General features: G+C 47.1%; 1 protein-coding gene across 3 annotated transcripts in view; it reads right to left on the reverse strand.

Moving 5' to 3' along the window:
- The window catches only part of DGKB (diacylglycerol kinase beta), a 354,420-nt gene that overhangs the window by 283,674 nt on the left and 58,576 nt on the right, over positions 1-12,170 (reverse strand). The window contains exon 1 of one of the 3 annotated variants that reach the window (XM_087712752.1): positions 5,692-5,799. The exons of the other annotated variants lie outside the window; for them this stretch is intronic. The gene's annotated coding sequence lies outside the window, so the exon portion shown is untranslated. Of the gene's footprint in view, positions 1-5,691; positions 5,800-12,170 lie in introns of those variants that run through there. 3 annotated transcript variants of the gene reach the window in all.

A 12,170-nucleotide genomic window follows, 5' to 3' on the forward strand; every position in this document is an offset into this window, starting at 1 on the left:
AGGGAAATCCTGTATGGGGGTACCTTCCACGGACTCTGCACAGACAAGGCTTTGAGATCTGCAAACCATGGGCACCATGGCCAGCATGGCACGATGAGAATGATCTCCGCCCTGGTATAGATTATTCGGCGAATAACTCTGGCCAGCAATGGAGTCAGAGGGAAGGCGTAGAGGAGATCCCAAGGTCAGGGGTGGCACAGTGCATTCAATCCCTCTGACCCCAGTGTGAGGAACCTGGAGACGTATCTTGGGAGTTGTGCATTGGCAGGGGCAGCAAACAGATCCATAACTAGAAACCCGACTTCCTGAAAAAGACAAGGGTGTAATTGCCACTCCACCTGATCTACTGTGGCCCTATTGAGCCAATTGACTTGGATATTCTCTACCCCCAAGATGTGTTCAGCCGAGATGGACATCATGTGAGCCTCAGCCCATTCTCCCAGCTCCATTGCCTCCCGCATGAGCTGTCTGGACCCCCTGCCTGTTCATGTGTACCTTGGCCATCATGTTGTCAGTAAGTACCAATACATGTTGGTCCCTAACATGCTGCTCGAAGTGACTAAGTGCAAGCCTAATGGTCCTGAGCCCCAGAAGGTTAATACTGAGTGTGGCTTCCCCCTGATCCCTTATGCCTGCCCAGGTGCGTGCCCCAACCCGTGAGGCTAGCGTCCATGGTAATGGTGACTCTATGTTCGATCCTGAAGTAGCACTCTTGATCCAAGGCAGGGAACCTCCACAAGAGGAGAGTGGCTTGCACCTCCCATGATAAGCACACCCGTGCTGAAGACGTGCTGGTCCTCTGTTTCTGGAAGGGAAGGGACCATTGGAGCTCTCTGGAATGTAATCAGGGCACAATGGTGATGGCAGATATCATCTTTCTGAGGAGCTTAGATAACGTGGCCAATGAAACCTTGCTTTCACCCAACACTTGCTTTCACAGTCCCTTAAGACTCGACTTACGTTCCTCAGAGAAGAATACCTGTTCCGCCTCAGTGTAGGATCCTGGTGGTGGGTGTGGGGTGACTCTTCGGGACATTTATGGAGAAACCATGTGACTGCAGAGTCTGGATGGTGAGTGTCATGTCCCTATTAGCCCACTCCATCGATGTAGATTGTACTTAGATATCATCCAGGTAGCAATGTGCTCTGACAGGTATGCTTCTTAGTTGTGCAGCGATGGCTGCCAGGATCTTAGTTAATGCACAAGGAGCTGAAAATTAGCAGAACAAAAACACAAGTACTTATGGTGGTCCTGGAGGATAGGTACGTGCAAGTATGCCTCAGTCAAATCCACCAAGGTAAGAAAATCCCCCCTTCTCAGACACTCCAAAATGGTCTGCTGTTTTGACCCCCCTCTTTGCTCGTTCAGAAACTACAGCCACACACAGCTTGCAAAGGAAAGTCTTTACTCAAACTAAATACCAAACAGAGTTACGTGAATCCAGACACTTAGCTAAAGGCTTCACTCAATGGTTACAGATGAACGGAGAATGATGTTGACTTCTGCAACTAAGGCGTGGCACCATCAGTCTTTTATCCATAGGAGGAGATCCTTAACGAGCCCCAGCTGCTTGTTATCTTTTCCTGTGAGTATCCTGAAACCACTCACAGTAGATTTCTGTGTCAGTCTGATAGCAGCTCCAAAGGCTCCTACCGAGCCACAACACTATCCCCCATCGCAAGGCACTTCCCCCGGGTCTGACAGTCCGGATGCAGTAAGAATGGATTGTCCATAAGATGGCCCGCACTCATCTCCTGTGTTTCCTCCTTCGTAATTCCCAAATACCTGCAGGAACATTCTCCTTGATCCAATCCTCCCCAGGTATCCGGTGACCACCACGTCTCCTCCCGCCCTGCGTGGCATCAACACTCCATCCAGGGTCCTCCACTCTCTCCAAGGCTGACCCACCAGCCCCCATGCTGTTGGAGTCTGGCTGGAGCTCTAACAGCTCCGGCCGAGTCTAACACCCTGTCCAGGGTCCTCCACCTCCTCCAAGGCCAACTCATAATACCCTTCGCCGTCGGAGTCTGGGGGCAGCTCCACCGACTCCTGCTGGGCCACCAAACTATCTCCCACCGCAGGGCCCTTGCCCCGGTTCTGATGCTTGGGATGCAGCCTGGAAGGTTCGTGACGGCCTCCACAGAACACAGTCCCAGACAGTGGTACCCCGCCGGGATCCTAGAAACGAAGTCCTGTGCTGCGGGGACCGGGGTCAGCAAGGGCTGGAATCTTGGCGAAGCTCTCCTCGCAGACCTGGCCCATTGGCACTGGACACACAACTCCATGCACTTCCACATGTCATTTCTTAAATGGGGCCACCAAAACTGACGGGATGCCAGGCGCAATGTCCGGAAAAAACCCCAATGTCTTGCTGCAGAAGCGCCATGAACCTGAGAGAGCACCCGTCTACGGATGTGCCCTGCGGGAACATAGAACCAGCCCTGATATTTCAAAAGATCCCCTTCCAAAGTCCACAGGGAAGCTGGCCCTACTTCCGCCTTTCGTCACTCCACCATTCGTCACCCCGCTGCGCATGCCATATCAGAGACTGTATGCTCACGGGATGATAAACTGCAGCGCAGAATGCGACAGATAGAACAGTCCAAGGTGGAAGCGAGTCCGCAGGGTCAGAGTTCTCCGACTTCCTAGGCAGGGCATACGCCCTGGGATTCCACACCCCACGAATGCACGCTACATTGTGCGAACGGGGTATCAAAGCTGCACAAACGTGCCAGTTGTCTGACACAATAGTTCGTTGCTGAGGGATGGCTGCAGTCCATGCAACCCTTCTATTCTTCTTGGGGCAACTCCCCGCCAGGTGTCCAAGATCCCCACAGTAGAAACACAATCCCTCAGCACGTCATCTGTCCATCTGTGTACGTGACATTCGAGGTCTGACAGCACCCAACTCCATGGGCTCCTCCCAGTCCACTGCAGTCTCTTGATAAATTGGCACGCTAGTGGTCTCCTGGAATGCATGGCGAGGCCTTCGCCTCTGCAGCTGGGCGTCCATCCGGAGGCACAAGTGGACCAACACGTCAAATGTCAGTGGCCTGTCCACGCTTGCCAGTTCATCTTGCAAGGCATCAGACAATCCATCTTGGAAAGTGTCCATCAGAGCTGGTTCATTCCATGTTGAATCCTGGCTACGCAGCCTGAATTCACTTATATAGTCTTGAAATGAACCACTTCCCTGCTGCAGTGACTTCAGACATCTGGTTGATGTTCTCAATGGGATCCTCAAACATATGCTTAAAGTATTGGCAAAAACCCTGGAAGTCATCCAACAAAGGGCTCAGCTGAGTTAACAAGGGGGTAGCTGTGCCTGAGAGCAAACTAATAATAAATCCCACCTTCGTCAGTGGGAAAGTCCTCCGCTCTCAAACTCAGGAACAGCTGGCATTGTCCCAGAAATGTGGCAAACATGGCCTGATTCCCATCAAATTTATCCGGCATGGCTACTGGGCACTTCCTCCTTGGCTGGGGGGGGGGGGGTTGCAGCTCTCTGCAGCTGAGAAATTTGGTCAGCCAATACTGCAATTTGCTGGGTCAGTCTGGCGTTTTCAGCGTAAATCTGCTCCATATTTTTATGAATGGAGGTTTCTTGTGGCAGAAGTCAAACTATTCTGACCCCCCTCTTTGCTCGTTCAGAAACGACAGCCACACACAGCTTGCAAAGGAATGTCTTTACTCAAACTAAATACCAAACAGAGTTACATGAATCCAGACACTTAGCTAAAGGCTTCTCTCAATGGTTACACATGAACGGAGAACGACGTTGACTTCTGCAACTACGGCGTGGCACCATCAGTCTTTTATCCACAGGAGGAGATCCTTAAGGAGCCCCAGCTGCTTGTTATCTTCTCCTGTGAGCATCCTGAAACCACTCACAGTAGATTTCTGTGTCAGTCTGATAGCAGCTCCAAAGGCTCCTACCGAGCCACAACAGTCTGCAATGAGCACATTTTAAATTTCTTAAATTTCAAATAATGATTCAACCTTTTAAAGTCCAAAATAGCCCTCCATCCCCCCAAGAACTTAGGGGTGATGAAGATAATGGAGCAGAACCCCAATGCCGCTGGCCCTTCAGCACCTCCTGGATGGCCTTGATATCCAGAAGATGATGGATAGCTGCGTTCATCAAGAGTTGCCTCTGCAGGTTATGGGAAACAGGGGAGTGGATGAAGAAACTGGGCAGGGAAGAAATGAATTCCAGGGCCAAACCAGCCTTAACTTTGGTTCTAACCCAGCCATCTGAAATGGTGACATCCCACTGGTCGGCAAAGTGTAGTAAGCATGCTCCTATGGTGAATCGCTCCTCTGGCTGCTCACTGCTTACAATTGTAGCAATTTCCCCCCCTCGAAAGGGCCCCTTGCCCTGATTGCCCCTGTGCTGCTAATACAGTGGCTGGCGTTGGTCCTGACCCAAGGTGTACTGAGAGCAGAAACCCGTAGGGTTATAATCATAGTTTCGGAAAGAACCCCAGTAATCCTGCTTATACGTTGTGAAGTTCCCAGAAGATGACCTAATTAATTTACGAGCCTCGAGACAAAGTTCAAAAGAAATCCATTAATTTATTAGGATCAACATTCTGGCGCATACTCCTGCGGAGCTAAAACTGGCTTCCACTTAATTGCATTTGAACTTTACCCCTCTATTTCCTCCCTTCTATCATGTGTCATAGATCATATTCACGAACTAAGTTGTAGAAATATGAGATCCAACTCTGGCCGAAGGTATATATGGAATCCTCCCTCGAATGCCAACCTGATAATAGTCATGGCAATGCTTTACAAATTGACATCTGTCTGCTTCCTAGGGTAGAGGCCGGGCCAGGACAAACCTTTCTTAATGTTAGTTGGCAAAACCTTACATTTGTCCTTCCCTTCCATCAGTAAGGGCATCCCCAAACAAACTCCCCCCTTTGTACGGCTTGGCAGTCAGTCTCCACTTGTGCCTTATGTCTCATGTTCCTTGAACCATGTGCTGGCCGAAGTAGATGGAGTCGGGTCTGCGGCTGTTTCTGCTTGGCCCACAAGAGTGGATGCAACATTGGCCTTGGCCAATAGGGGCTTGAAAAGGTCTGGTGGAAAGAGCCCCATGGCACCATGCCCTCTTTCTCCAAAAGGTCAGTGTCTCTTATCTCCCCACTCTCTGAACCCGGGGAAGGGCTGTCAGGGCACTCCAGTGGAGCAGGGGCCTCTGCACCAGCCAATGCAGCCTCCCTCTATGCCGTAAGTCGTCGGGAGCCAGAAGGCATCCAACTACGTTCCTGTAGTCCAGCAGCAATGCCTTGCTTAATGGCCTCTGAGATGATGTCCTGAAAGTTGAGCCCTGCTGATGGCATGGGGGGGGCACAAGGGGCACTAGTGGGGGTCCTTTCTGCCTGGGGCCCAAAGGCCAATGAACTCAGGTAGCCCTCCAAACCCTTGGTCTGAGCAGCAGATGTAGCAGCATGGAGGTCCACGCATTTTCCCAAAGATCAGATGTATCAATTGTTAGCATAGGGCTGTATGGGCCTAATCTCAAATCCCTAAGGGAAGGGGTCCCTGCATCTGACCTGAAGCTTGGTTGCTCTTGCTGTGTAGGAGGAGAATGGCATTGTTGGTCAGAGCTAATATGCTTGGTTTGGCCACCGCTTTTAAAGACTTTTTTGACTTCGTGGCCTTGTTCGCCTTGTGGGACTTACCATGTCCCTTGGCTTCTCCGTCAGCCTGGGAGGCTGAGGGCCTTGCCGGTGAAGTGGGAGACGCTGTTGTTATCAGCCTCGGGGCCAGCCTATGACCTTCTCTGGCCTGAATAGAATAAAATACAGGATTAATTTGGTTGTTAATTTTAATGTAATTTTTAAATTTTTATTGTAAATATCAATTGGGAGTTTTTTTGAATACTTTATTTAATGTCCCTTTTAATTTTTGTAATATGTGTTTTCTTTTATGCTGTACGCCACCCTGAGTCCTTGGGAGAAGGGCGGCATATAAATCCAATAAACCTCAAACCTCAACCTCACTTTGCTATCAGGTGAAGAAATTTTTTCTTTACAGAGCTAAGGTGGATGTAGACTGTATGTGACGCATCTGGCCCATGGGCCATTATTTTGACACTCCTGATTTAGATTTAATACTCTTTTAAAAGATTAGTTATGGTACTGTTGCCTTTTCTTCAGTTCAAGTTTGCTTTATTATTGCTAAAATAATTATAATTTTAATAATAATTATTATTAGTATTGCATTAATACTATCATATATTAATTACTTTACTTTATATCATTTTTTGTATTTTTCTCTGTTTATTATATATTGATTGTTGCATTTCACAAAAAATACCAAATATGCACAAACCTAATTTGAATACAACAGAACTTTCTCATGTATGTTCCTCAGGAACTGATATTGATAATCACCAGTATGAAAGTTTCTTTACACATATCTATCCTGGGAATATATTAGGGGAAAATTTGGATTACAGCCCTTTGCTCTGTTTGAAAGCGTGTTTCAAAAATAGAGCCAAACTGAGATAATAACATAAACTGTGGAAATCTGAAGACATAGTAAGGAACATCTCATAAGGTTGCCTTCTGGTTTCTGGTGAACAGCTGTTTTGTTAACCAGCTATTTCCATTTTATGGATCAATCTATAAAAATGCCTATAATACGCTGTCAAAATTCTCAGTGTGTTAGCCAGCCCAAAAAAGGGGAAGATGGTTTGGAGATATTGAATAAAGGTGTTGGAAAACCAGATAAAAGTAATGAAATTCAATGGAACATTTTCGATGGCCCACAATTCATCAGGCCAAAATACTTCATAGGGTTATTGCAGAGCCTGGGTTAAAATAAAATGAATTGTAAATGAAATTAAATAAAAGTTATTAAAGTAAAAAAAATGTCCTTGTTTACCAACATTAACAAAATTAATTTTTAAAAAATGATAAAACATGCTGCAAAGCGAAATTTAATTTAATCCAATACTTTCTATATTTTCCTTAGAAAAAGCTAAAATTATTAATTTAAATTTGGGTGGTTTATAAAGTATTATCCAAAATTTGAACTGTCAAAGTTTACTATTTGTTATCAGTTGTAAGCATCGTATGGATAACAATTTAATCAAGACTTTTAGACTACTGTTACAAGTGCACAATCAGGAGGTTTTTACAAAAAGTTTCAAGATGCTTTTCAGAATTGTAAATACTTTAATGTAAAAGGACTGATTTAGAATATTAAGAAGCAAAAGAATTCTATTTTTTTATCTGTATGCATGGCTCTGGATAATTATGAAACCATATTCAACATCATTAAAATGCTGCTGTTATAGGAAAAATGTACGCTCAGACATATCTCCTTTTTGGATACCCTAATTATATTTAAAAATTCAACTTTTAATGCCAACAATAAATTTAGACAGCAGCTGTAACTTTTGATTACATTTATTATAAAAGAAATTTCTTTTCACTGAAAAGAAGGAGATTTACAGAAATATCACTATGCAACCCAGAGAGACTAAGCTGCTTTAAATCCACTTAAAATACATTCAGTAATTTCTGCCAGTTGGAAACATACTTAGTGACATGAAAAGAGAATAGTTAAACCTCCACCTACAGAGAATTCACTTTCCTAACTAGTAATAAGGCAAAGTCCATCTACAGATTTGCTTTAACAGAGAACATAAAGTAGCCCTATGTGTCCTTTTACAAAGCCTGCAAAGATCAAGCGGTTAAAAGCATCAGGCTAGAAACTATGAGACTGAAAATTCTAGTACCACCTTATGAACAAAGCAGCTGGGTTTCCTTCAGTTAATCACTTTCTCTCAGCCCTGAAAGCAAGTAATTGCAAACCATTTCTGTAAAACTGACCAAGAAAACTGCAAGTACTTTCCAGTCTCTGACAATTAACATGACTAAATGAAGCTAAATGAAACTATGTCCCTTTATAACCAACCAAACTAACTATAATTAGTGCATGATTATTATGTTATATAGTTTCATGATGCCTGTAATCAAGTCTACCCCTATATATTGTATTACTCATTCTTTCCTCAAAGTACAGTAGAACTGTAAAGTCCTCTGGTCACGAAAGCTTCCGACCACGACCAAATCAGTTTCCGAACAAAAAAATCCATATTTTTTTTCCCACAACTGATTTCCCCTTCTACACCATTTTTTTTTTTTTTGTAAGCACCAAATTTACAAAATTAGGTTCAGCTCACGACCAAATCGAACTGCGATCTAAGTTACGGATTAAATTATGGTCATGACCAGAAGTTCTACTGTAGTGGCATACATCTGAAAAACAAAGGGATTAATAACAGAATAACATAGTTGGAAGATACCTTGGAGATCTTCTAGTGCAACCAACCACTCATGCAGGAAACCCTAAAACATTTCAGAGAAATGGTTGTCCAATCTCTTCTTAAAAACCTCCATTATTTGAGTATTCATAACTTCTGGAGGAAAGTTATTCCACTGATTAATGGTTTTGTCATGAAATACCTCCTTAATTCTAAATTGGTTCTCTCCTTTATTAGTTTTCATCAGTGACGTGCATTCACTAGAGGCAAGGAAGGCGGGGCCTCACCAGTCTCCTGAGGAAAAGGAAACAATTTTTAAAATTATTAAAAAGGGCAAGGTAGTTGCTCCCAGACTCTAAGTCACAGTGACTCCAAGTCTCCTTAGTGCAGTTAGTAGGAGGAGGCTAGAGAACTATGGGCCTCCTTTGCATAAGGAATTTTTCGCCTTTTAAGAGTCAACCAAGGGTTAAAAAGTAAAAAAATCTGTATGCAAATGAGGCACATGATTTTCCTACCTCCTGCAGAGGGCACTTTGTTTAGAGCCTATTTTAAAACATTTATGCAAAGTCATCCACGTGGTGACTCTAGCAGCAACTAGCCTAGCCTGCCTGGCCCTGACTAGACCAAATCTAGCATTTTTGACGCAGCTGGAAGGTATGTGGGTCAGAGGGAGGGGGCAGGGGGGAGGAATTCAATTTATTTGTAATGTAAGTAATTGTAATTTGTTTTTATTATGTGTATGTGCATGCGTGTGTGTGTGTGTGGAAGGGGTTTACCCGCCTCTGCTGGCGCGCGGGCCGGCACATCTATTTTCATTTTTAATTTATCATTTTTCTTTTTTTTTCTTTTTTTTTAAAGCCATGCCGCCTTGGCGCACCATAGAGCAAAACATGTCCTGGTTTCTGCACGCTTGCACTTTAAGGTACATGCTGCCCGGCCACAAACCAGGACATGTTTCGCTGAATGGCCGGCCGGCCCAGAAGGCATGCCGGCACTTTAGAGCTCGGCCGCCATTCAGCAAAACATGTTTCGCTGAATGGCGGCCGAGCCCTGCCTGCCGGCACTCTAAAGTGCCGGCATGCCTTTAAAGTGCCGGCTTGCCTTCCGGGCCGGCCGACGCAGAAGGCAAGCTGGCACTTTAAAGGCATACCAGCACTTTAGAGCTCGGTCGCCATTCAGCAAAACATGTTAGAGCCTGCCATTTAGAGTGCCGGCATGCCTTTAAAGTGCCGGCTTGCCTTCCGTGGAGGGACATGGATGGAGGTCCTGGGTAGAGGGAGCGGGGGCAGGAGGTACTGCCAAGGGTGGTTGGATTGGATTGGATTGGATTTATTCGATTTGTAAGCCGCCCTATTTCCCGAAGGGACTCAGGGCGGCTGAACAAAAATCAAAGGAAGGGGAACAAATACAGAAAGTAAGACAAAAACAGGACAATGATACAAACGATTTAAAAAAAACACAGCAAGCACAGCAAATTCGAGTAGAGAGGGAACTCAACCCCAGGCTTGCTGGGACAGCCAGGTCTTTACGGCTGTCCGGAAGGCCTGAAGGGTGGCGAGGGTCCGAATCTCCACAGGGAGCTTGTTCCAAAGGGCCGGAGCAGTCACAGAGAAGACCCTCCTCCGGGTGGTCGACATCCGGCATTGGCCGGCAAATGGAATTCGGAGGAGGCCTAATCTGTGGGATCTAATGGGTCTATGGGAGGTAATTGGCAGGAGGCGGTCTCTCAAGTAGATTAGATTTTTAGATTTTATTAACATTTGTAGGCCGCCCTTTTCCCTGAGGGGACTCAGGGCGGCTCACATAAAATCAGGGGGGGGGAATACAACAATGACATAGACACACATAATAAAAGTGATAAGCAACATACATTCATCATTCGGGAGGGGCAACTATCCTTGTCCCCAGGCCTGACAGGCTAGCCAGTTCTTCAAGGCTGTGCGGAAGGCCTGGACGGTGGTGAGGGTACGAATCTCCACGGGGAGTTCGTTCCAAAGGGTCGGGGCTACTACTGAGAAGGCCCTCCTCCTTGTAGTTGCCAGCCGACATTGGCTGGCTGATGGAATACGGAGGAGGCCCAATCGGTGTGATCTAATTGGTCACAGGGAGGTAATTGGCAGGAGGCGGTCTCTCAAGTATCCAGATCCACTACCATGTAGGGCTTTATAAGTGACGCCTAGCACCTTGAAGCGTATCCAGAGACCAATAGGTAGCCAGTGCAGCTCGCGGAGGATAGGTGTAACGTGGGTGTACCGAGGTGCACCCACAATCGCTCGCGCGGCTGCATTCTGGACCAGCTGAAGTCTCCAAACACTCTTCAAGAGCTGCCCCATGTAGAACGCATTGCAGTAGTCCAGTCTTGAGGTCACAAGGGCATGAGTGACTGTTGTAAGATCCTCCCGGTTCAGGTAGGGACACAATTGGTGCACCAGGCGGACCTGGGCAAAGGCCCCCCTGGTCACAGCCGACAAATGGTGATCTAAGGTCAGCTGTGGGTCCAGGAGGACTCCCAAATTGCGAACCCTGTCTGAGGGGCGTATAATTTCAACCCCAGCCTGAGAGATGGAATACCTAGCCAATTTGTGGGAGGAAAAAACACAAGCCACTCGGTCTTGCCAGGGTTGAGAGCCAGCTTGTTCACCCCCATCCAGTCCCTCACATCCTCCAGGCACTGAAACATCACGTCAACCACTTCACTGAGCTGGCACGGGGCGGACAGATATAATTGAGTATCGTCCGCATACTGGTGGTACTTTATCCCGTGCCATCGGATGATCTATCCCAGCAGCTTCATGTAAATATTAAACAGGAAGGGGGACAGGACCGACCCCTGCGGCACCTCATAATTAAGGGGCCTAGGGGTCGACCTGTCCTCCAACCAACACCGACTGCGACCTGTCTGAGAGGTAGGAGGAGAACCACCGAAAAACGGTGCCTCCCACCCCCACCTCTCGCAACCGTCGCAGCAGGATACCATGCTCAATGGTATCGAAGGCCGCTGAGAGATCCAGGAGTACCAGAACGGAGGCCTGGCCCCCGTCTCTGGCTCTCCAGAGATCATCGTTCAGTGCGACCAAAGCAGTTTCCGTGCTGTAGCCAGGCCTGAAACCAGAATGGAAGGCATCTAGATAATCGGTTTCTTTCAAGGACCGCCGGAGAGAAGAGGCCACCACTTTCTCAACAACCTTCCTAACAAAGGGGAGGTTGGAGACTGGACAGTAGTTATTTAAAATGGCTGGGTCCAAGGATGGTCTCTTCAGTAAGGGTCTCACCAACGCCTCCTTTAAAGGGGGGGAAAGGACCCTTCCCGGAGAGATGCGGTCACTATCGCCTGAATCCAGCCCCGTGTCACCTCCCTGCTGTTCGTGACAAGCCAGGAGGGACACGGGTCCAGTACATATGTGGAGGCACTCACTGCTCCGATTGCCTTGTCCACTTCCTCAGGAGTAACAGACTGGAAATCAATCCAACGATGTCATTCAAGACCCTCCCCCGGTACCTCGGCTGGCTCTGCGCAATTGGAGTCCAGGTTTGCCCGAAGCCGAGCCACTTTATCTGAAAGAAATTGGACGAACTCCTCAAACTTACCCTGTAGGGGAGTGCCCGTATCCCTCCCTTTAAGGAGGGAGCGGGCTATCCTAAACAAGGCGGCTGGGTGTGACTCAGCGGAAGCTATCAGAGCGGCAATGTGAGTTCTTTTTGACGTCCGAATTGCCCGGAGGTAGGCTCTGATGCAGGATTTTAACAGTGCTCGGTCTGACTCGGACTTACTGGATCTCCAGCGGCGCTCTAGGCATCTTTTTTGGCACTTCATCTCCCGGAGTTCCTCAGTAAACCAAGGAGCCATCCTGGATCCACTGCCTCGGATCGGCCGTAAAGGCGCAA

Source organism: Thamnophis sirtalis, unplaced genomic scaffold (assembly GCF_051295495.1).
Source record: "Thamnophis sirtalis isolate CommonGarterSnake01/CBP01778 unplaced genomic scaffold, rThaSir2_p1.2 scaffold_4, whole genome shotgun sequence".
Classification (NCBI taxonomy): domain Eukaryota; kingdom Metazoa; phylum Chordata; class Lepidosauria; order Squamata; family Natricidae; genus Thamnophis; species Thamnophis sirtalis.